The sequence below is a fragment of the Stegostoma tigrinum genome, chromosome 6 (genome assembly GCF_030684315.1).
Source record: "Stegostoma tigrinum isolate sSteTig4 chromosome 6, sSteTig4.hap1, whole genome shotgun sequence".
Lineage (NCBI taxonomy): Eukaryota > Metazoa > Chordata > Chondrichthyes > Orectolobiformes > Stegostomatidae > Stegostoma > Stegostoma tigrinum.
The window spans coordinates 89,258,429-89,281,533 of record NC_081359.1 but is presented as its reverse complement, the minus strand read 5'-3'; the positions used below and the strand labels follow the sequence as shown (position 1 = coordinate 89,281,533).

The 23,105-nt window shown below is 46.3% G+C and overlaps 1 protein-coding gene and 1 pseudogene across 6 annotated transcripts in view; one reads left to right on the top strand and one right to left on the bottom strand.

The window, feature by feature from the left end:
* Nucleotides 1-18,658, bottom strand: part of LOC132209794 (basic proline-rich protein-like) — a 42,589-nt pseudogene extending 23,931 nt beyond the window's left edge.
* A 1,234-nt stretch (nucleotides 18,659-19,892) lies between these two features.
* Nucleotides 19,893-23,105, top strand: part of LOC125453489 (F-box-like/WD repeat-containing protein TBL1X) — a 362,600-nt gene continuing 359,387 nt past the window's right edge. For 4 of the 6 annotated variants that reach the window (XM_048533168.2, XM_048533165.2, XM_048533166.2 and 1 more), the window contains exon 1: nucleotides 19,893-20,378. The gene's annotated coding sequence lies outside the window, so the exon portion shown is untranslated. The remainder of the gene's footprint in view (nucleotides 20,379-23,105) is intronic. The other 2 variants (XM_059646755.1, XM_059646754.1) reach the window with 1 other exon arrangement.

The following is a 23,105-nucleotide window of genomic DNA, read 5'->3' as shown; positions in this document are numbered from 1 at the left end:
CCATGCTGTATGGCTCTATAAGAACAAATAATAATAACAAGTGACAGGAAGCAACAGTTCGCTTTTGCTCCGGATCAGGCTGTTCTTCCAGAATTGTGGCAGAAGAGCAGTGAATTAGAGCAGGGCCTTGATACACTCATCATAACCTTCTGTCAGGGTTACTGAACTGCTCAGTAAACTGCAGATTTTCCATTTGCTCCACACAAACATGCTGATGTAGGAGTGGAGGGGTCAGGAAGTGAATGCTGCTGCAAAAGGTAATGGTTTTAAAAAGGTGAATGCTGGAAGCTGTATTGGGCTCCACTCAAACTAATGATATCACACAGTCTTGGGAGGAGGGCCGGGAGTTTAACCTGACCTCCTGATGGAGACAGACATGTCAGTTCCAGCTCCTGATAGTGTTAGTAATTATGCCTAACTTGTTACTGTATTTGTATCTATTGTTAACATGCAACAAACTACACCTTATTGTGAAGACAATTACCTCTTCTTGTTAAGACTCAACAGTGGTTTATCCTCGAGCACTACACATTAGATAGGCCCTTAGAAAGGAGGATTGGTGTCAGCGCTATACCCGAACCACAAACTGCCTGTGGTTCCTATCGGAACAAATAACAGATACTTTTGGACCTGACATTTACACCTCTCTACCTTGTTAGGAAATTAGTAGGCTTGTACACCAAGTGAAGTCAAGCACATTAATGCAGTGAAGGCAAAAATAAAGCGTATCTGCTTTGTGTCCTGGACCTTTAACAAAGCAAACAAGGTTGCACTCCCACATTCTTATTATCACCTCAGAACTGGCATGCTGCTTTATATAGCCTTCTTTAATGGACAGGCATTCAAGATGTGAAACTAGTGGCACAGTTATCTGCCTGACATACCTAAATAAAGGAACTCCCCCTTGATTGTCTAGACTTACATAAACAGTTCTGATTTGTGCATTCTATCATTTACAATGCCAAGAGCTTGACATGCAGATTTTAAGCATTTAGGTGGTCAGTTTGAACATGCCAGTATCTACTTAAACCCATATTGTCAGCCAAAACAAATATTTCATTGTTTATTAATGCATACTTTCAAACCAGTATTTTAATGCTTACCAAATCACATCTGGAACTAGGTCAAAATGTGACCATGTTGTCTACTAATGCAAACTAACTGAAGAAGACCACAAAAGAAGGCAAAACAATAATGGAAAGATAACATCAAACACATCTCTGAACACAATTGCTTCGAATGCTCTCTTACATTGACCCAGATTCTATTGTCAAGCAGCACAACTAATGCCGTTCAAAGTTATTTCTGCCTAAATGATACAGTAACTTCAGTTAAGAGGCAGATGTTCTGTTAAATGTCCATAACCAAAAGTTACAACCTGCGTTGTACTGTTATACTGTTTTCAAAATGGCATTTCATTCTCTACCTCACCACTGATGAGCATTAAATGCCGTGAAGCAGCATGGTGGATACAAACTAAACTTTCTCGTAATCCGAGATGGTTAGTGCTAATGATGAGTAATGTAAATTCCCTTTTTAACAACGTGATAATCATTATTAATCAACCTCTCTGATACCAAAACATTGTTATGACTTGTTTGATTCTGAATTGTTTTCGGAGAGTTTGAAACCATTAATTTCTTAATTTAGATGTTTTCTTCCTTTGGGCTCAATCTTCCAATATTTTGACTAATTGTTATTTTTAGGAGGTTTCATGGAGAATTTCTCTCTTTGAACCAATGCAAATTTTCTCATAGAATTTTCCACTGCTCACCTCAGTAATTAGGCACCCAGGGTCCACGTGTCCTTCTTGTTCAATCATACGCTCATAGAGGCACAAGTGCTCACCACTGGAAGGAACTTTTGGCATTGACAGTATAAGCACGATATTTCATTGCCAGCTGTGCATCCCTTCACACCCTGCATACTAAGAACTGCCATTCAAATTCTGCTACTGTCCACTATTCTCGACGAGACAGCCAAGACAGGGATATTGGCACCTTGGTTCACAGATAGAAACCTGGAGGTCCAGGTGGAGGAGATGGTGAAGAGGAGGACCAGCTTCTTCATTCAGGACTGGCAAAGGAGGCTATGGCACCAGACACTACCAGCATGTAGTTTCAATAGTGAGAATAAACACACAGTAATGCTGTAAGAAATTAAATGACCTTCTGAGCTGCGCAAGGTTAAGTATCACCATCTTCTCTCAACTACCTCATGCTTAACGTAACTGTCATTACACACACTTCTTACCAAAGCTCAAGGTTTGCCATTTTCACCACTGCAAGTCTGTCTTTCCATTTGCATTAAGAAGCAAGGCAAGGCAGAGATACTGCGTGCAAGTAAGATCTGAATGAAGTAGGAATGCGCTAAAAGGAAAGATCAGACAAAGGTGCTGTAAGTATTCAAATGAACACAAAGTAAGTGATCACTAAGAAAACAAGTCATGAGCTGCATTCTGTGCTGGCTCATGAGATCAGTGGGTATACCTTTGTACAGAATGGCTGGACAGGACCATTGCAATGTAAGGTGTCACTGAACTGTAAAGTGCCATGGCAAAGTGCTGAAGTCTTCTGAGTTAGTCCAAGGTTGGTTCTCCCAAATGTCTTACCCCTACCCTCACTGCTCAATTCCAACATCAGCTATGATGATATGCTAAGGTTGGTGTTTTACCAATGCAACAGCCACAGGCGAAGGGTGAAGGATTTTGCTGCTTGTGGACCATGCCGTGAGATGTTGGTGAATGATGGTGAACATCAAAAGTCAACTGGTCAGCTGAATCAACCAGGTAAGCACTCAGACTTTCAATCTGGGAATTGGCACCACCTCGTTTCTCACCAGTGACTGGGAGAATCACAAACTGCATAGAAATGATGCAAGATTAGTTAAGGGTAAGATGCAAATGCATGGAAATAGGGTCTTCACTGCTTACTGTCAAGATTGCCATCTAGCCATCAAAAACTTGAGGGGAAAATCGGACCATCTTTTTCGTGACGTTGAGAATATTATTTTTCCATTCTTGATGTATTAGTCCAATCTTGTCACCATTACCCTCAACTGCTGGGAAAATGTGGCTGTTCTTCATTTCTCTCTATTTTTTCTCACTTAATCAATTCTTTCCTTTCCTCTCTTTATTTCCCTTTCTTGACCTAATTTAATGTTGAACTCACCCATTTTAATTTATGTTCCTCTCAGTCCTACTAGTGTTTATTTTCAATTCTAAAATCATATTAATTCGGGAATTACCATCTTGATTGCCTTCTTCTCTCGTATCCCCAATGCTACGTTTCTCTCTGCACCATTGATAGCTCACACTTTCAACAATTGAATAGGTCAATAGATGTTGGGCGCACAGCTAAACCTAATTAACAGCAGATATGCTGCTACCACAAAACCTAGCTTATATCTTTCACTTACAGGAGAGGGGTGCCAAAATAGCCTTTGTGTTATGCTCCACTTAATGTGTAAACGTTTCTTGATTTTCCCTCTCAAGTTCTGCTCCTTTCAAATATCCCCAACCTCATTACAGTTGACTAGACACACCGATCAGTCTTATTTTCAAAGCAGAGTCCCAAAACAATAAAAACAACTTACTTTTAATTGAGATTATTGGAGCTTCAGAACCTGGAGTGGATGCAGAGTTTAGCCAATGTGACATACCTACAAGATCACTGTGGAATTTTCTATGATAATGCAATTACAGTGAGATATTAACCCAGCAGAGTTATTTAGAAGGACCTTCAGGATTGTTTGGTTCAGAAGCAGAGGAGAAAACATACGTAACAAAAGAAGTTAGAATACTAATGCTGCCATTGGGTCTGGAGACTTTATCTTTATCTTTAAAGTTTTTGCTCACAGTTAAATACTTGAATGCCAATACTTTGTGGCACACACAGAATTTAGAAAGGATGAAGCCTTTTTATCTTTTTTGGCAGGGCCAATTTTGTGAGCCACCAGCTCCTTATTGCAGAGGTCTTTCTCCATATATTTCTTGTTGTTATGTGAATTTCAATACAAAAAGATAAGATTACAACAGACAGAAAATTTGAAAGGTTGGGAAAAAGCAGTGTTACATGATTGGTTATTGACATGGCAAACTCTATTGCAAACTGAGCCACTTTGGTAATATTCGAGTGTTAGGTTTTGTATTTATTTTCATTCAATGCCTGAAACACCATCATGTTAATGTTACTCTAAGATCATTATTACCTGTCAATGAAAATAGAGATTGATTTCACTTTATTTTTTTCTGATAGGATAAGTAGATGCCCCTATTGTACAAGACTAATATTTAACAATCAAATGATGGAGGCCTGGGCCTCTACTTAATTGTACATATGTTTTTCAAAACAATTTTGCATTTCTCAGTATAGCTGAAAATTCATGTAAGGAATATATTACAGTGTGTTATATTAGCTTTCCTTTTATAGACAACCTGCATCTCTATTTTGACATGTTGTTTACTTTCAAGAGATTAAAGGAAGATGGATTGATATAAAAAGACTGTTTTCTCAGTAAACAAGTAAAGGATTGCCCAATACAAATTAGATCAGGCTGTGGTATCTTGAAACTGATGCCTCTTCATACTAAATCCTGTCACTGTGTACACATCAGATCTGTCAGCCTCAGAAGAAAAGGTATTTAACATTTCAAACATACTGACTTCACCTATCATATTTCTCATTCTTATACTTCTCTCAAAACTTAATACTACTATGGACTACTTTCCTAAATAGTATAAGATATAATCCATGTATAATTAAATATAAAATCTGTATTTTTGATTTTGCTGAGTGTAATTGTGGTACAAGATTTGTCATCTCTTGTGAGATCAGCTTACCCTGCAGTAATTAAAAAAATCTACTCTTGGAAACAGACATGTGCAATGCTACATTAAATACAGAACTATGGAACATTTACAAAGTAAAAGGAGGCCATTTAGCTATCATATCTGCACTAGCTGAAAACAAGGCATCCAGCATGGGATCTACAATGTTTGCACACTTTCACAGGCATACGAGAATATTCAGAAGCCACGTTATGGAACATGTTAGGACTTTAATAGAGCATGACATATTAAAATCTCAAAACTCACAATCCTAACTCTCTATATGTAATTGTCACTGAGCATTTAGTGTTATTGAGAGGTCTTGAGTCACACACACTTAATAAAACCGTGACAATACATAATTTTACAACTCTAACCAAACAGTCAGCAAAGGAAATCTGTCATAAATTACCTATTTTCCCTCAAAACTGTAGTCACACTTCCTTGTCTATGTGTCAGATGGTACCATGCTACCCATCAGTTGTTAATAGATTAAAGGAGCGCAAACCCTTAGCAGTGAACTAATTTCATCCATTATCCCTATCATTCTTCATTCCATTTAATTACTAAATGTTTCTCAGCTGTTCCTTGTTCCTCTGGTCACAGCACTTTTCACTCTATTACTACATTGTTTTTACCAAGGAATGTTTAGTGGTCCAGCACATAAGGAATAGTGTTACTATTGCAACCACTTCTGCTCTCCTGTGAAACAACATATCCATCTTTGACCTACTTTAATTAATCAAAATGAAATCAACCGACACCATCAAGATATACATTTACTGCTTATTTAGCACATACACCATTTTAAAACATTGCTGTGCACAAATTAGTTGCTGCATTTAGTAGCAAACAACAGTGACTGTACATTAAAAATAGACAAATGTTAATATTTACATAGAAGGTGAAATACACACATATATAAGTATACTTGTGTGAATTCAATGTATTTGTACTTAAGGAATGCCAATCAATAAAATAATAAGAGACCTAAATCACAATCAGCTTTAAGTATATACTCTATCACAGTACATTATGAATTCTTTATCCATGTTTCATAGTCAAGGAACATGAACAAAGAGTGGCATCTCTCTACCCAGATAAAATGCCTGAGGGTAAATCAACTGGCCCTTTCAGGCTGCCTGCATTTTCTAATATCCACTGGTGGCAATATTCAAAGCAAGGTTAACTGAGATCTAGGGTGGCAGATCATTCCTTAGTCAGAAGTGGTAAAGACAGCACAACAGTGCTAATTTCAGGGTTTGAAACAGAGGAGAAAGGGAATAGTTGTACAGCACAGAAACCAATCCTTCAGTCCAACTTGTCCATATCCACCAGACTTCCTCAATTAATCTAGTTTCATTTAATGGAAACATCAGAGACATTAAATGGTACTTAAAAAGATTATTTTTGGAAAAAAATTCTACCAGTCCTCCATTTTTACTTTCTGGCTGATGAGAAATAAAAAGCTATTTCAAATAAATGAAGATTGATTTTAATCACAAACATATAATGAATGTGCAGTGGATGAAAAAGATCTAACTCTAGTCTATTGTTGCTAGCTTACAACCGGATTTATTTTGAGGTCAGGGCCTCACTTACAAGAAACAATGAACCTTAGTCATCAGCTCAGTGATTTGGCAGTTAACAGAATGGAGAATATCTGCTGGCTCTTACCTGGGCCAGCCTGGAGTCAAAGCACGTGGAGTAGGCCAATTTACTTTTTATATTGGGCCACTAGAAGCACTACTGTGCATCCAGAGCCACTAGAAAGCAAATTCAACAATTGATTAAAAGCAAAATGTTGCAGATATTGGAAGTCTGAAACAAACATAGAGAATGCTGGAGAAACACAGCAGGCTTGGCAGCATCTGTGCAGAGACAAACAATGTTGACATTTTGAGTTCAGTATGACTCATTTTTATTTCTGAAGATTTTGCGTTAGACCACTCACCACCTGATACAGTATGTGGGGTGTATGGACAATTGCAGTTCAGGTCCAATGTGTGCCATATTTGCACATTGCAAGTGGTTTTCAACCAAAACAGACAGATGCTCCAGCTGCCCATCTCAAAACCCAACTCAGGATGGCAGCTGCTGGAGTAACCGCATAAACAATATAGTTAACCAACCACTGCTACTTTCAGGCCACCATTTACACCTGTTGGAAGGAGTTAAAACTGGCCGATGATGTGTATTCAAAGGCACCAATAACTTTTCAGTGATAAATGTGATTTCCTTTACACTGTGGAAACAGGCCATTTGGCCCAACAAGTCCACACCACCCATTGAAGCATCCCACCCAGACCCATTCCCCTATAAGCCACACACCCCTGAACACTATGGGCAATTTAGCATGGCCAAACCACCTAGCCTGCACAGCTTTGGACTGTGGGAGGAAACCAGAGCACCCGGAGGAAACCCACACAGACAGTCGCCTAAGGCTGGGATTGAACCTGGGCCCTGGAGCTGTGAGGCTGCAGTGCTAACCACTAAGCCACCATGCCACCGTGATCAGCTATTACAGAACATCATATCAGGGATAATAAGAACTACAGATGCTGGAGAATCTGAGATAACAAGGTGTAGGCCTTGAAGGGTTTTTGAAGGGTCAAGGCCCAAAACGTCAGCCTTTCTGCTCCTCTGATGCTCCTTGCCCTGCTGTGTTCATCCAGCTCTACACCTTGTTATATCATATCAAGTATGTTTAATACAGGTGGCCATAAACAAAAACAGCCTTTCATGTTACCAGATGCACTTGTAATCTTTTATGAAAGCAATTCTAATTATTTTGCTTTCATTTTGAAAAATAAGCAATTTAAATTATTTTGCTTGTGGTTTCAGCTGTTGTCTATTTCAGTTCACTCAAATCCAATTCCTTTTAAATGCTTTCATATTCTTCAAAACTATGATGTTACTGTGTCAGATAAATATATTAATAATACAAAATATAGGTAAATGTTACTTTGATGAGGGTGATAATGTATTTATAGTTTTCTCATATGTATTCTTAATAGGTATTTCAGAAGCATAAAGAAGGCATAAATTAAAACTCCATAGGGCTCATTTATATAATCAAAATTGCTAGATTTTTCCAAATGCATTTCAGCTAAGCAAATTAGTTGCTTCATTCAGTAGCATTTGGTATTAGTTGACCTATACTGTTCCAATATTATCACTGCTAATTCATATTGAATACCTCTGCATTAAGCAAAAGTAACAAAGTGTGAAGCTGGATGAACACAGCAGGCCAAGCAGCATCTTAGGAGCACAAAAGCTGACGTTTCTGGCCTAGGCCCTTCATCATCATCTCTGATGAAGGGTCTAAGCCTGAAACATCAGTTTTTGTGCTCCTAAGATGCTGCTCGGCCTGCTGTGTTCATCCAGCTTCACACTTTGTTATCTTGCATTCTCCAGCATCTGCAGATCCCATTATCTCTGATCACAATGAAGCAAAAATGTTGCTGTTTTCTCAATACACAAACCTGTGCTCCACAGAAATAGAGAGGACATTTAATTCATCCACAGAATATGGGTGCACTGGTAAGACCTAATAACCCTTGAGAGTGTGGTGACTGCTGCAGTATGTGTGTTGAAGGTACACCCAAATTGTTACTTGGGAAATTAAAAATGGATTTAACAACTCTGCAATGATAATGGGATGCTGACATATTTCCAAGTGAGGATCATTTGTGATATGGAAGGCATATCCATATATGAAAGTTGTTGCTTTTCCATACAACTTCTGCCACAATAGATGGAGGTTGCAAAGTTGTGAGGTGCTGTTGAATAAGCTTTGGTGAGTTGCTGCATTGAATCTTGTAGTGGATACAGACTGCAGCCATGGTGCACTATTGTTTCAGGAAGAAATTACTTAAGGTGGTGGATAAGGTGTCAATCAAATTAGCTATATTTTTCCTGGATTTCAGTAGAATATATCAGAAACTGGGGATTCTATCACTGGTGGCTATTCTCTTAAATGGACAAATCTCTCCCCCATCTACAAAGCACAAATCATTTATGTTTAACAGTTGTTGAATTTTTTAAATTCATTAATGAGATGAGGTGTCACTGGCTAGGCAGCATTTATTGCCAGTTTTGAGTCAACCACATTGCTGTGGGTCTGGAGTCACATGTAGACCAGACCAGGTTTCCTTCCCTAAATGTCATTAGTGAACCAAAGGGTTTTTCTGACAATTGACAATGGGTTCATGGCCATCATTAGATACTTAATTCCCGATATTTTTATTGAATTCAAATTCCACTATCTGCCGTGACGGGTCCCCAGAACATTATCTGGGTCTTTGGGTTAACAGTACAGCAATAATATCACCAGGCCATCGCCTCCCCCAACATGTTGCCCATGTTTAATGGCTGCAACCACAACAAGACTCAATAAGCCGAAAACCATCCTTGGACAAAGGAGTTACATTGAAGGGCATGATAACCATGTACCATAGCTACCACTGCCTCCATCATCTTGACTGCTTTGTGGACTAACTAAGGATAGGTTTCAGTCACATGCCATGCTTTTTGAGTAGAAGCTCCCAAACCAACAAATTCCACAATCCACACTGGTGAGGGTAGCTCTTCCTATTACCTCCAAGTTCTTCACTAATCCTTACAGCATTTTGATAAGGGTATATATAATTACGTTCCTTCAACATCACAAGCTGAAATCCTGAAAATCCATACCTAATAGCATTGGAAGAGTACCTTCACCAGTGAACCTCAGAGGTTCTCATTGGTAACCCACCACTTCTCTCTCAGGACAACTAGGGAAGGAAAATAAATGTAGACTTTGCCAGCGATATTGACATCCTGCGAACAAGCAAAAAAACTGCAGCATAGACATAGAAGCTATTGTTTCAGCAGTGACATTGTTTAACGTTTAGAATAGAAAAACCCTATTGAACCATTACCTTATAGGTGTAACACATGCTACATTTAAATGTTTTTAGTATAAAAATGGAATTCTCCCTGACAAAACTAGACATGGAAATTTTCAAAAATGTTGTGGCATAAAATCTTGTAATGCATTCAACCTATTTAATATCTATCTGTTATATTTTTTCACCGAGGCATGTTATGAAATGATAATACAAATCTTAATTCTGGATGCTGGTAAAATATCTGTGACAAGATCCCTGTACTGTACCATGCACAGCAAGAATATTCCAATTTTGATTTATTCTTATGCTGATTTAGCTAATTATATCCACAAGATTAACAGTGAGTAAATAGGGTGTCTCGCCCTTGGAACGATATGCCACCTGACTTATTGAGTCCAAATGGAAGTATATCATCTAATAATTAAATAGTTGTTTCATTTTCTGGCTATCCAGGTGGAGATACAAGTTAATAATTTACTCATTTTTGAGATTTGTGTTTAATATTCAATCTCAGTTTGAAAGCTCCATGTTTGAATTTCTCCAATCAAGTTTCCCTGCCTGACAAAGCCTTTATTAAAGTCATAAATTAAGTCTCGTGTGACTAAGACAAAGGTAGCTTTCCCTCCTCATTATTCTTGACCTGGTTTGCAACATCTCCACTGTCATTCAGCTGGGTGGACTGGTCTCATCTGATTCCATTCCTATTTATCAATTTGTAGGTAGAGAAGCACTTGCAATAGTTTTGCCATACCATTATGTCTAGTGCCTCCTAGGGATCTATCCTTGGACCTCGTCTGATTTCTGATCTACGTGTCATTGCTTGACAACATCTGAAGCATTGCATTTTCACATATACATTGACAACCCAGCTCTTCATGACCACCTTTATTGACTGACCCACTGTTGCTCAATTATGACCAATATATAATATTGGATCAATGGAAATTTCCTTCAATTAAATATTGGGAAGATTGAAGCCATTGGTTTTGTTCCCCACTGCTAAGTCCACTCCCTAGCTATCAATTCCATCTCTCTCCCCACCAACAGAGTGTAACTCAAATAGTCTGCTCACACTGATACAAAAGCAAATTTCTGTGAATGATAAAAAACAAATAATGCTGGAAAAAACTTGTCAGATTGGATAGTATCCATGGAGAGAAACAAGGGTCACTCAGTCTGAAACATTACCTCTGGTTCTGTCCACAGATAGGTTCATAGAATCGTACAATACAGAAGAGGGTCTTTGGCCCATCAGGACTGTGCCACCAATAATACACTAAATTTACACAAGTCCTCCTTTCAAGCATTAGATGATAGCCTTGAATGCTATGACACTTCAAGTGCTCATCTAAGTCCTCTTTAAAGATGCTGCCTGGTCTGCTGAGTTTTTGCAGCTTTTTTTCGCTTTTATTTATTTTGATTTGTTCACAGCTGTCATCCTTCCAAGGTATATTAGGGGAAGGTGGGATTACAGCATTGAGGTCAATGATAAACCATGATCATTATGAATGGCAGAGCAGCCTCAAGGAGTCGAATGGCCTACTCTTGTTCCTATCTCATATGTTTCTGTGGCCTAGAATTCAGCTTCTGGTCAGATATGCGTGCCGCACTAAAACCATCTATATCCATTTCCATAACATTACCTAACTTGCCCCGCCTCAGCTCATCAGCTTCTGAAAACTTCTTTCCTGTTTTTGTTGTCTGTAAATTTGACAATTCCAAAGCACACCTGCCTCATCTTCCACATAATATCCTCCATAAACTTGTCATTATTCAAATTTCCAATGCCCACGTCCTGATGTGCAACAAGCTCTGTTCATCTATCACGCTGGTGTTTGCGCATTGGCTTCAAGGTTTTATTTTATTCACTTGTGGGCTGTGGAACGTTGCCCATTCTTAGTTGTCCTTGAGAAAGTGATGACGAGATGCCTTCTTAAACTGCTGCAGTCCATGTGCTGTGCATTAACCCAGAATGCTACGAGGGAGGTTATTCCTGGATTTTGGCCAGACAACAGTTAAGGAATGTAATATATTTCCATGAATAGTAGGAACTGCAGATGCTGGAGAATCTGAGATGACAAGGTGTAGAGCTGGATGAATGAAAACAGCAGGCCAAGTGGCATCAGAGGAGCAGGAAGGCTATTGTTTCGGGCCTAGGCCCTTCTTCAGAAGACCCTTGTTTAACATGGAGGAGTACAGATTGATCAGCTGAGGGAACGCATTACATTGTAATCAGCAGGAGATTTACTTTCCCATATTTGACCTGAAGCCTTAAGATTTTATGGGGTCTTGGTTCAATGTTCAGGGCTTCCAGGGCAATTCCCTCCCAAGTGAGTACCCACTGTGCGACTGCCTCTGCGGAGTCAGTGCTTCTGGTGGGACAATACATGCCCAAGGATAGTGATTGGCTCTGAAGAAAGGTCACTGAATTTGAAACATTAACCGTGTTTTCTTTTCACAGATGCTGCCAGCCTTGCTGTGTTTCTCCAGCAGTGTCTGATTTTTATTCAGGTTTCTAGCATCTGCTTCTCTTTGTTCTATATTATGGTTAATAATGGTGTCTGGAAGATTGTCTCTGAGGTATGATTCCTTGAGTATGACAATGTCAGGCTGTGAGACAGCTCTCCCAATATTGCCACTAGCCCCCAAATGTTAGCAAGGAAGACTTTGCAAGGTCATCCAGAATTTTAACCATTGTCATTTTAGGTGCCTAGGTCGATGTCAGGTGGTTTGTTCAAAGTCATTTTTTTTAGACTTCATAGTGATTGGTACAACTAAGTGGCTGGTTAGGTAATTTCAGAGGGCAGTTGAGAATAAACCACATTGCTGTGGGTCTGGAGTTGCATATGGGCCAGACCTAGTAAGGATGGCAGATTCTGAAATTAAGAATCTACTGTCCTTCAGGGAAGGAAATCAGCCATCCTCATCTGATCTGGTCAACATGACTCCAGAGTTGCAGCAATGTGGTTGACTCTCAACCGCACTCTGGGTAATTGGGGTGAGCAATGAATGCTGGCCAAACCAGTGACACCCACATCCCGAGAATTAAAGAAAACAGGACATTAGTGAGTCAGATAGGTTTTTTTTTCAACGATTAACAATGTTTTTATGGTCATCATTCAACTCTTAATTCCAAATATTTTATTGAATTTAAATTCCAACATCTGCTCTGGCAGGATTTGAGCCATAGTCTGCAGAATATGCCCTAAATTTCTGGATTAATTGTCTAGCAATAACATGACTAGGCCAAACTCCACAACACCATGTTGACTTCACAATACTCATCCTTGCTTTGCAGTCCCTCTAAAGCCTATCTCTGTAAATACTTCCAACCAAATAACATTCCAAGGTTTCCACACATGTAAAATTGTAGCCTCCTAAGTGTTTTCAATTTTAATCGCTCCATCGTTGGTGTCCATCCCTTCAGCTGACTAAGGCCTAATCCTTGAAATTCCCTCAATAAACTTGCTGCCTCAATACCTGGCTTTCCTGCTTCACGATACTCCTTAAAATCTATCCTTTTGATGATACCTTTTGATCATCTAATACTAATATCTCTTTACAGCTGACAGTATGGTAGAGGCTGGATCAATATGGGATTTCAAGGGATTTATTAAGTAATTAGAAGAAATAATTTGTTGGCCTATGTGGAAAAGGCATAGAGTGGAACTGGTGGATAAACTCTTGCAGAGTGTGTTTGGGATGTACGACCTCCTCCTATGCTGTAACACGGGTAATGGATCTGAGTCCACGAAAAGATCAGCCATGATCTTATTGAATGGCAGAGCAGGCTCGAAGGGCCGAATGGCCTACTCCTGCTCCTAGTTCTTATGTAACGATTTGAAGATTCTGTGCGGCTTTTTTTGTGTTAAATGCACTTGTAACGTGCTTCGGGAGGTTTTATTATGCTAAAGAAACTGTACAAATATTGATTGCTGTTATTTGTGAAAATAATTTACATAAAATATCATGTGATTTATTAGAAACCCCTTGATGGGCACTTGGAATATACTTTGCATAGCTAATTTCTTTTTTTAAAAAAGAGGATACATTAGGAAAGGTCTGTCACCAAGAGCACAAACAAACAATGCAATTCTAGGGAACAGGTCAAGTTCATCTTCACATTACCAAAACTATCAGATTAGGGTAGCCTGAGCTAAACAAATGAGCTGTCAATCAGACTTAGTAGGAACTGCAGATGCTGGAGAATCTGAGATAACAAGGTGTAGAACTGGATGAAATGCTGAAGGGTCTAGGCCCGAAACGTCAGCCTTCGTGCTCCTCTGATGCTGCTGGGCCTGCTGTGTACGTCCAGCTCTACACCCTGTCAATCAGGCTAATTCGATTAACAGCAAATTATTAGTCAGCCAAAAGAAAACGAGTAAAGATGGCAGAAAACGTTTCTGTCATTTTTGGCACTTAAATGCTGCAAAACAACGAAAAAGTCAGCATTTTCTCTCTTGTGAAGTAAGCGCATGTTAAGCAGCAGGAAAATCTTTTCTGCTCGACTGATGCTGTCTGACCTGCTGTGTTCCTCCAGCCCCACACTGGACTGACTCTCGATTCTAGCATCTGCAGTTCTTGCTATCTATAAACGCTTGTTAAAGTGGATGCAGTTTTCATTTGCTGTTGCAATCTAGGTTGACCTAAATTTGTAAGCTGGATGTGTTTCTTTTTTCCGCTCTCTGGTGGAAGGCAGTTACCGAGACAGATGAGTTGCAAATGTTCCGCTGAAGCAGACAGCAAAGCACAGACCACGCATGCCCTCCCCTCCCCCAAAAACAATGACGGAAGTGGGCGCCGCATTTCGGAGTAGTACGGTAAAGCTGTGAATGTGTCACTGTAATGCAGAGACCTGTAATGATGTCAACTTTGTTATTTACTTTCCAAATCTGAATGACTGAGCAAGAGGAAAGGAGAATCAATCACCCACTCAGTGACTGGGCAGGCGAAAAACACAATACACACATAGGCTCTCCCAGCGTGGCTGGGGGAAGGGCAGCACATGGTGCGGCAAAAAAATACTATATCATTCCATATATTGCACAGCAAAATAACAAACCATTTTTCAACCTATTTCGATACATTGGGGCTTAGCAGTGATAGATCCGGCTGCAGCCTTGTTTTGTTGCAAGTTGAGCCGGTTTAATGTCCGATCGGACTCCAGCACATGTTGTTGCATACATAAAACGCATATTTTAAAAATCGTAAGTCAATTTTTTTCTATGCGTGGAATTATTTCCTCCGGCATGGAACAGAAGTTCGATCAAGCTATGGGGGGAGGCGGAGCGGAAATAAACTTACGGAATGGCACATTTTTTAAAAACTTGGAACAGGATGAAAGTATGGCTGGGAACACCCTGCCCCTCCCCCTCCAAGCAGGGAAGAGTAATCAGGCGCCTGTGTGCTTTAGTTTTTTTAAAACATATCTGCTTGGTGATATACCCTGAAATCATTTCAAAATTTTTCTTTTGAGAAAACAGGCATGTCCTTGGAATTATTTTCCAAAGTTGTGAAGCACAATGCACAAATGAATACACACATATACCGAGACAGCCTCTGCAAATACGCAAGTATACAACGGGATTTTTGAAGAAAGCCGTTTATTATGCAAAATTTAACGTGTTAATAAATCCTAAACAACATAACGCAAACCCAAATATAAATAGACTGTTAGAAAAGTGTAAGCGAGCGAATACAACGGACGTGTTACTGAAAGTGGAGAAAAGCATGTATTAGGAGTATGATGGGGGATGGGCGCCGTAGAAATCCTTAATAGAGAAACGGGGGTGGGGGGGGAGAAACGGGGGTGGGGGGGGAGAAACGGGGGTGGGGGGGGGAGAAACGGGGGTGGGGGGGGGAGAAACGGGGGGGGAGAAACGGGGGGGGAGAAACGGGGGGGGAGAAACGGGGGGGGAGAAACGGGGGGGGTGGGTGGGGGGGAGAAACGGGGGGGGTGGGTGGGGGGGGGGGGGTGGGGGGTGGGGGGGAGAAACGGGGGGGGTGGGGGGGGAGAAACGGGGGGGGGTGGGGGGGGGGGTGGGGGGTGGGGGGGAGAAACGGGGGGGGTGGGGGGTGGGGGGGAGAAACGGGGGGGGGTGGGGGGTGGGGGGGAGAAACGGGGGGGGGTGGGGGGTGGGGGGGAGAAACGGGGGGGGGTGGGGAGAAACGGGGGGGGGTGGGGAGAAACGGGGGGGGGGGGGGAGAAACGGGGGGGGGGGAGAAACGGGGGGGGGGGGAGAAACGGGGTGGGGGGGAGAAACGGGGGGGGTGGGGGGGAGAAACGGGGGGGGTGGGGGGGAGAAACGGGGGGGGTGGGGGGGAGAAACGGGGGGGGTGGGGGGGAGAAACGGGGGGGGTGGGGGGGAGAAACGGGGGGGGTGGGGGGGAGAAACGGGGTGGGGGGGAGAAACGGGGGGGTGGGGGGGAGAAACGGGGGGGGTGGGGGGGAGAAACGGGGGGGTGGGGTGGGGGGAGAAACGGGGTGGGGGGAGAAACGGGGGGGGGTGGGGGGGAGAAACGGGGGGGGGTGGGGGGGAGAAACGGGGGGGGGGTGGGGGGGAGAAACGGGGGGGGGTGGGGGGGGGAGAAACGGGGGGGTGGGGGGGGAGAAACGGGGGGGGAGAAACGGGGGGGGGAGAAACGGGGGGGGGAGGGTGGGGGGTGGGGGAGAGAGAAACGGGGGGGTGGGGGGGGAGGGAAACGGGGGGGTGGGGGGGGAGGGAAACGGGGGGGGGAGAGAAACGGGGGGGGAGGGAGAGAAACGGGGGGGAGGGAGAGAAACGGGGGGGCGGGAGAGGGGGGGAGAGGGAAACGGGGGGAGTGGGAGAGGGAAACGGGGGGAGTGGGGGAGGGAAACGGGGGGAGTGGGGGAGTGGGTGGGGGAAACGGGAGGGGGGTGGGGGGGGGAGGAGGGGGGTGGGTGAGGGGGGGAGGAGGGGAGTGGGTGGGGGGGGAGGAGGGGAGTGGGGAGGAGGGGAGTGGGGAGGAGTGGGGTGGGGAGGAGTGGGGTGGGGAGGAGTGGGGTGGGGAGGAGGGGAGGAGTGGGGAGGAGGGGAGGAGTGGGGTGGGGAGGAGGGGAGGAGTGGGGGGGGAGGAGTGGGGGGAGGGGGAGGAGTGGGGGGGGAGGGGGGAGGAGTGGGGGGGGAGGGGGGAGGAGTGGGGGGGGAGGGGGAGGAGTGGGGGGGGCTGGAGGAGTGGGGGGGGGGAGGAGTGGGGGGGGGGAGGAGTGGGGGGGGGGAGGGGGGGGAGGAGTGGGGGGGGGAGGGGGGGAGGGGTGGGGGGGGAGGGGGGGAGGGGTGGGGGGGGAGAGGGGTGGGGGGGGAGAGGGGGAGGGTGGGGGGGGAGAGGGGGAGGGAGGGGGGGAGAGGGAGGGGAGAGGGGGAGGGAGAGGGGGAGGGAGAGGGGGGGGAGAGGGGGGAGGGGGGGAGGGGGAGGGGGGGGGAGGGGGGAGAGGGGGGAGGGGGGGGGGGGAGGGGGGAGAGGGGGGAGGGGGGAGGGGGGAGGGGGGGAGAGGGGGGAGGGGGAGGGGAGGGGGGGGAGAGGGGGAGGGGGGGGAGAGGGGGGGGGGGAGGGGGGGGAGAGGGGGAGGGGGGGGGGAGGGGGGGAGAGAGGGGGAGGGGGGGGGGAGGGGGGGAGAGGGGGGGGAGGGAGAGGGGGGGTGGCGGGGGGGGGAGGGGGAGGAGGGGGGGATGGAGGGGGGGAGGGGGGGGGAGGGGGGGAGGGGGAGGGGGAGGGGGGGAGAGGGGGGTGGCAGGGGGAGGGGGGGTGGCGGGGGGGGAGAGGGGGCGGGGGGGGGAGAGGGGGGAGAGGGGGTGGGGGGGAGAGGGGGTGGCGGGGGGGAGAGGGGGTGGGGGGGGGAGAGGGGGTGGGGGGGGAGAGGGGGTGGCGGGGGGGGGAGGGGGGGGTGGGGGGGAGAGGAGGTGGGGGGGGTGGAGAGGGGGGGGTGGGGGGGGTGGAGAGGGGGGGGGTGGAGAGGTGGGGGGGTGGAGAGGGGGTGGGGGGAGGGGGGGGTGGCGGGGGGTGAGGGGGGGGTGGCGGGGGGGGAGGGAGGGGGGGTGGCGGGGGGGAGAGGGGGTGGCGGGGGGGAGAGGGGGTGGGGGGGGAGAGGGGGAGGAAGGGGGGGTGGGGAGGGGGATGAAGGGGGGGGAGGGGGGGTGGGGAGGGGGATGAAGGGGGGGTGGGGGGAGGAAGTGGGGGGGTGGGGGGAGGAAGTGGGAGTGGGGGGGGTTTGGTGTGGGTGGGGGGTGTGGGTGGGGGAGAGGGGGGTTGGTGTGGGTGGGGGGTGTGGGTGGGGGAGAGGGGGGGTGTGGGTGGGGGAGAGGGGGGGTGGAGTGGGTGTGGGTGGGGGGGGTTGGGGGAGTGGGTGGGGGGTAGGGGGAGTGGGTGGGGGGTAGTGGGGGGTGAGGGAGGGAGTGGGGGGGTGAGGGAGGGAGTGGGGGGGTGAGGGAGGGAGTGGAAGAGTGGTGGGGGAGGAAGAGTGGTGGGGGAGGAAGAGTGGTGGGGGTGGGGGGTGAAGAGTGGTGGGGGTGGGGGGTGAAGAGTGGGGGGTGTGAAGAGTGGTGGGGGTGGGGGAGTGGTGGGGGTGGGGGAGTGGGGGGGGTGAAGAGTGGTGGGGGTGGGGGAGTGGGGGGGGTGAAGAGTGGTGGGGGTGGGGGAGTGGGGGGGGAAGAGTGGGGGTGGGGGTGGGGGAGTGGTGGGTTGGAAGAGTGGTGGGGTGGAAGAGTGGTGGGTTGGAAGAGTGGTGGGGCGGAAGTGTGGTGGGGGTGGGGGAGTGTGGTGGGGGTGGGGGAGTGTGGTGGGGGTGGGGGAGTGTGGGGGGTGGTGGGGGGTGTGGGGGTGGTGGGGGGAGTGGGTGGAGTGGGGGTGGGGAGGGGAAAGGGGGTGGGGGGGTGGGAAGTGGGGGGGGAGTAGGTGGGGGGTAGGGGTGGGGGGTAGGGGGTGGGGTGAGGGAGGGAGTGGGGGGGTGAGGGAGGGAGTGGGGGGATGAGGGAGGGAGGGGTAGAGGGAAATGGGGGGTGGAGGGGGGGAGGGAAATGTGGGGGTGGGGGGGTGGAGGGAAATGTGGGGGTGGGGGGGTGGAGGGAAATGGGGGGTGGAGGGAAATGGGGGGTGGGGGGGTGGAGGGGGGAGGGACGGAGGGAGGGGGTGGGGGGGTGGGTAGAGGGGGGGTGGGTAGAGGGTGGGGGGGTGGGTAGAGGGGGGGTGGGTAGAGGGGGGGAGGGTGGGGGGGAGTGGGGGGTATGGGGGAGGGGGGAGTGGGGGGTATGGGGGAGGGGGGAGTGGGGGGTATGGGGGAGGGGGGAGTGGGGGAGGGAGGGGGGGAGTGGGGGAGGGAGGGGGGGGTGTGGGGGAGGGAGGGGGGGAGTGGGGGAGGGAGGGGGGGTGTGGGGGAGGGAGGGGGGGGTGTGGGGGAGGGAGGGGGGGTGGGGGGGTGGAGTGGGTGTGAATGTGGGGGTTGGGGGTGTGAGTGGGGGGGTTGGGGGTGTGAGTGGGGGGGTTGGGGGTGTGGGGGGGGGGTTGGGGGTGAGGGGTAGGGGGAGTGGGTGGGGGTGAGGGAGGGAGTGGGTGGGGGTGAGGGAGGGAGGGAGTGGGTGGGGGTGAGGGAGGGAGGGAGTGGGGGTGAGGGAGGGAGGGAGTGGGGGTGAGGGAGGGAGGGAGTGGAAGAGTGGTGGGGGGGGAAGAGTGGTGGGGGGGGAAGAGTGGTGGGGGTGGGGGAGGGGGGGTGGGGGTGGGGGAGGGGGGGTGGGGGTGGGGGAGGGGGGGAGGGTGGGGGGAGGGGGGGTGGGGGTGGGGGAGGGGGGGAGGGTGGGGAGAGGGGGGAGTGGGGGGTTGTGGGAGGGTGCGGGGGAGGTTGGGCAGAGTGGGAGAGGGTGGGGACGGGGAGAGTGGCGGTGGTGGGGAGAGTCGGGGGGTGGGGGTTGGAGGGGAGAGGGAGGAGGGGGGTGAAAGGGGGTTGGGGGTGAAAGAGAGCGGGAGGGGTGGTGGAAGGGGCGACGGGTGGAAAAGGGGATGGGGGAAGGAGCGGGGTAGTGGCTGGGGGGGTGGGGGGAGATGGTGATGGGGAGTTGGGTTGGGGGGAGGGGAGGAAAGTGAAGGTTTGGTTGTTTTGAGCGGGGGGGGGGGTGCGGTTGATTTTTTTCTTTGGTCAGGCCGGTGTGAGTGCCCGAGCGCGCGCCGCTTTCCCTCTCTCTCTCACACACACACACACGGAGAGAGAGTCTGGGAATGAATGTGGTAGACACCAGCAATAGCTCCTGACGCCATTCCGCCATCAACTTTTACCTCTTTCTCTCCCTCCCCTCCCCCACCACCGTGTGTGTGTATATGTGTGTGTCTCTCTCTCTCTTTCTCTTTTCCCTCCCTCCTCATTTCCATTCGCCACCACATCGTTTCGGTGTCATTAGCTTTGGATCAAGACATACATGCGAAGTATAGTTGATATTCTTCCAATTATAGGCCTTTCCGAGGCACACATTGACCGGCTCCACAAGAGAGAGACAGCCGGGTGATGAGTAATACTTGAAAACGATTCTTTTAAACCCTTTTGACATTCACATGTAGAAAAGAACACATCTGAAAAAGTAGTTGGAGCTTTCGTTATTTGTGGAAGTGAAAACAAGCTCTGGGTTTTTAAAAAGAAATCAGCATTGTGTAAGGTAAGATATATATGTGTATGTAGACACACCATTGATCTAAACAACTTTGCAAGATGTTACTTAGTCTATTTATTTGTTTTGAGTTTAAAAAATACAGTTAAACTGAAATAGTTTTGGTTTGGTGGGGGAGGGGAGCTTACAGTTGGGAAATAAGGGTTGTTGCTAAATGGTACTTTATGTGACTTGGGAATATTAATTACTGTCATTCAAGGATCCTTAAAAATCAAGCAGTGTTCGTTAGGGGAAAAACATAGGTTGAAGTAGCAGCTCAACGAGTTAATCTTTTATGGTTAATTATAATTTATTTTTCACAAACGCAAAGTAGAGCGGTTGATAAAATGTGCATGTGGTTGCTGGTACAGTTATGGGCTAAAACAGGAGTAGTGTTCAAAAGCACAAGAGGTTATAATGTATTGATTTTACACATGACACATTGTATACATAATGATAACAATTGCTTCTTTCGTGAAACTAGGTCACAGATAGGTATGGCCACCATTTCTGTATTGAAGTGTGGATTGTTTAAATGCATATGTTATCATTTTGATGTTCCTTTTTCCTTTTTAATCCCTAGGAAAAGTGCAAAATTTGAAAGGTTCACCATGCAGCTTGTTCAGGCAATCCACTCTGTGTTGGGGGTGGGGTAGCGCACTGATTCAGTGTTTTATAGTGGGGAAACCACATATAATGGAGTCTCTTCACACACAAAATGTGAAAGTGTGTTTATTCTCCATCTTTACTGTTTGGCATTTACTTAGTAGACCTAGCACAATACATTTTATGCAGCTTCATTGAATGTGTGCATTTATTTAACATGTATGTGCAATTAATTTTAGATCAAACCATATCGCAGTATTTGGGAATGTACATGTATATAAATGGACTAAAGAGCTTTTACAACTAGCTTTCAGTGAAGCACCAAACTATATACCTTAATTCCACATATTGCACCGTGATGACATAGTTACAACATTTTAACTGCTTTCCCTTGTCTTCCAAATTTGGAAATAAATGAAATCTATATTGCAACAATCCTATATATGTGAATAATAATACTTGCTCTGAAATTTGTTTTATTTTCACTTGAGATTGACTGAAAGTTGCTCACTGTGTTACAGTTTTGCATTGTATGTGTGGAGAAGGTATTGATAATCCTCTATTTATACTAGCCATTGCAATCTTACTGCAAAGATAGGTAAAACCCTTTTAAATCACCCTTACTAATTCATGAAGAGTAGAAGATCTGGTTCAGCTGCTAAACTGTGGTGAAATAGTGCTCTCAGCAGTTTGGAACATGACAGTTACCCTCAACGCCTCTGGGTTTGTGTGTGGAAGCAATCAGCCCGGTTTCCCATTCCAGAATGCTACCTAGTGACCTCAACTGGAAATACCCGTGTGTTGATATCAGTTGAGAACAGGATTTGACTTGGCTAGGATGCCTCTCAAGGCCAAATAGTTTGCAAATATTCAGCTACAGAAATGTCATGGGGATTCCCCTACAGAATATAGGGTGGCAGGGTGGCTCCGTGGTTAGCACTGACGCCTCACAGTGCTAGGGACCTGAGTTTGATTCTACCCTCGGGCGACTGTGCAAGCTCCACACAGACATTTTTGTGTGTGTTTCCTCTGGGTGCTCTGGTTTCCTACCACGGTCCAAAGATGGGCAGGTTAAATGGATTAGTTGTGGGAAATGCAGGGTTACAAGGGACGGGCTGGGTGGTCTGCATGGGATACTCTTTGGAGTGTCAGTGTGGACTGAATGGGCTCAATGGCCTACTTCCATACTGTAGGGATTCTCTGATTCTATAATATTGGCAGCACACCAGCCAGTCCTCCAAAGAAACACGATTTACACAGTTTTTAAACCAGTTTTACCATTTGATCTGCCTGAAAGTCAACCATTTTTGAGGGAAGATAGATCAGATGGTCTTTGACATGGTGCAGAGAAGGTTTATCAGAATGATTCATTGGATGAAAGAATTTAATCACATGGCTGTGGTAAAGAAGCTGGGGTTGCTTTCCTCGTAGTAAAAACTGTTCAGAGGAAACTTGATGCATATGTCTTAGGTTGTCAAGTTTAAATAAAATGAACAAATAAAAGCTGTTCCCATTATCAGATGGTAGGAGGGCAAAGGTACATAGATTTAAAGATTTTTGGCAAGAGATCCAAAGAGTGTGAGGAAGAACTCTTGATGCAACAACTAGTTTTGACTTGGAACTTGCCCACAAAGCTGATGGTAATGGTTGAGAGAAGTTGAATGGGTACTTGAGGGAAATAAAATTACAGAGCTGTAACGATGCAATTGGCGAATGTTACAGACTGGACAGCTCTACAGGAGGCTGATATTGCTCAAGTTAAACCAGGTGATCATTTGGCACAATAATAACTTGCGAGTCAAAATATCAGAGGGTGACTAATGCTCAGAGAACAATACCTAGAATGTATTTCTGTCTTCAAATGAACAGGTAAAAATTGGACAAAAAAAAACCTCTTTTTAAAAGTGTTCTGTGGTTAAATCTATGTTGAATTTGATAATTGACAATCCAATGATTGACACATTGGATATCACAATGCCACATTGTAAATTGTAATAATTGTTGGTCGCAGAGCAACTAAAGTTTGCTCAAAAATTGTGTCCATTTTGAGGATACTTTCTGTACATTGTGGAAACTTAGATGGAGTATATTTTCTTATTATGGATAGACAATTTTATAAGGCTTGCTGTT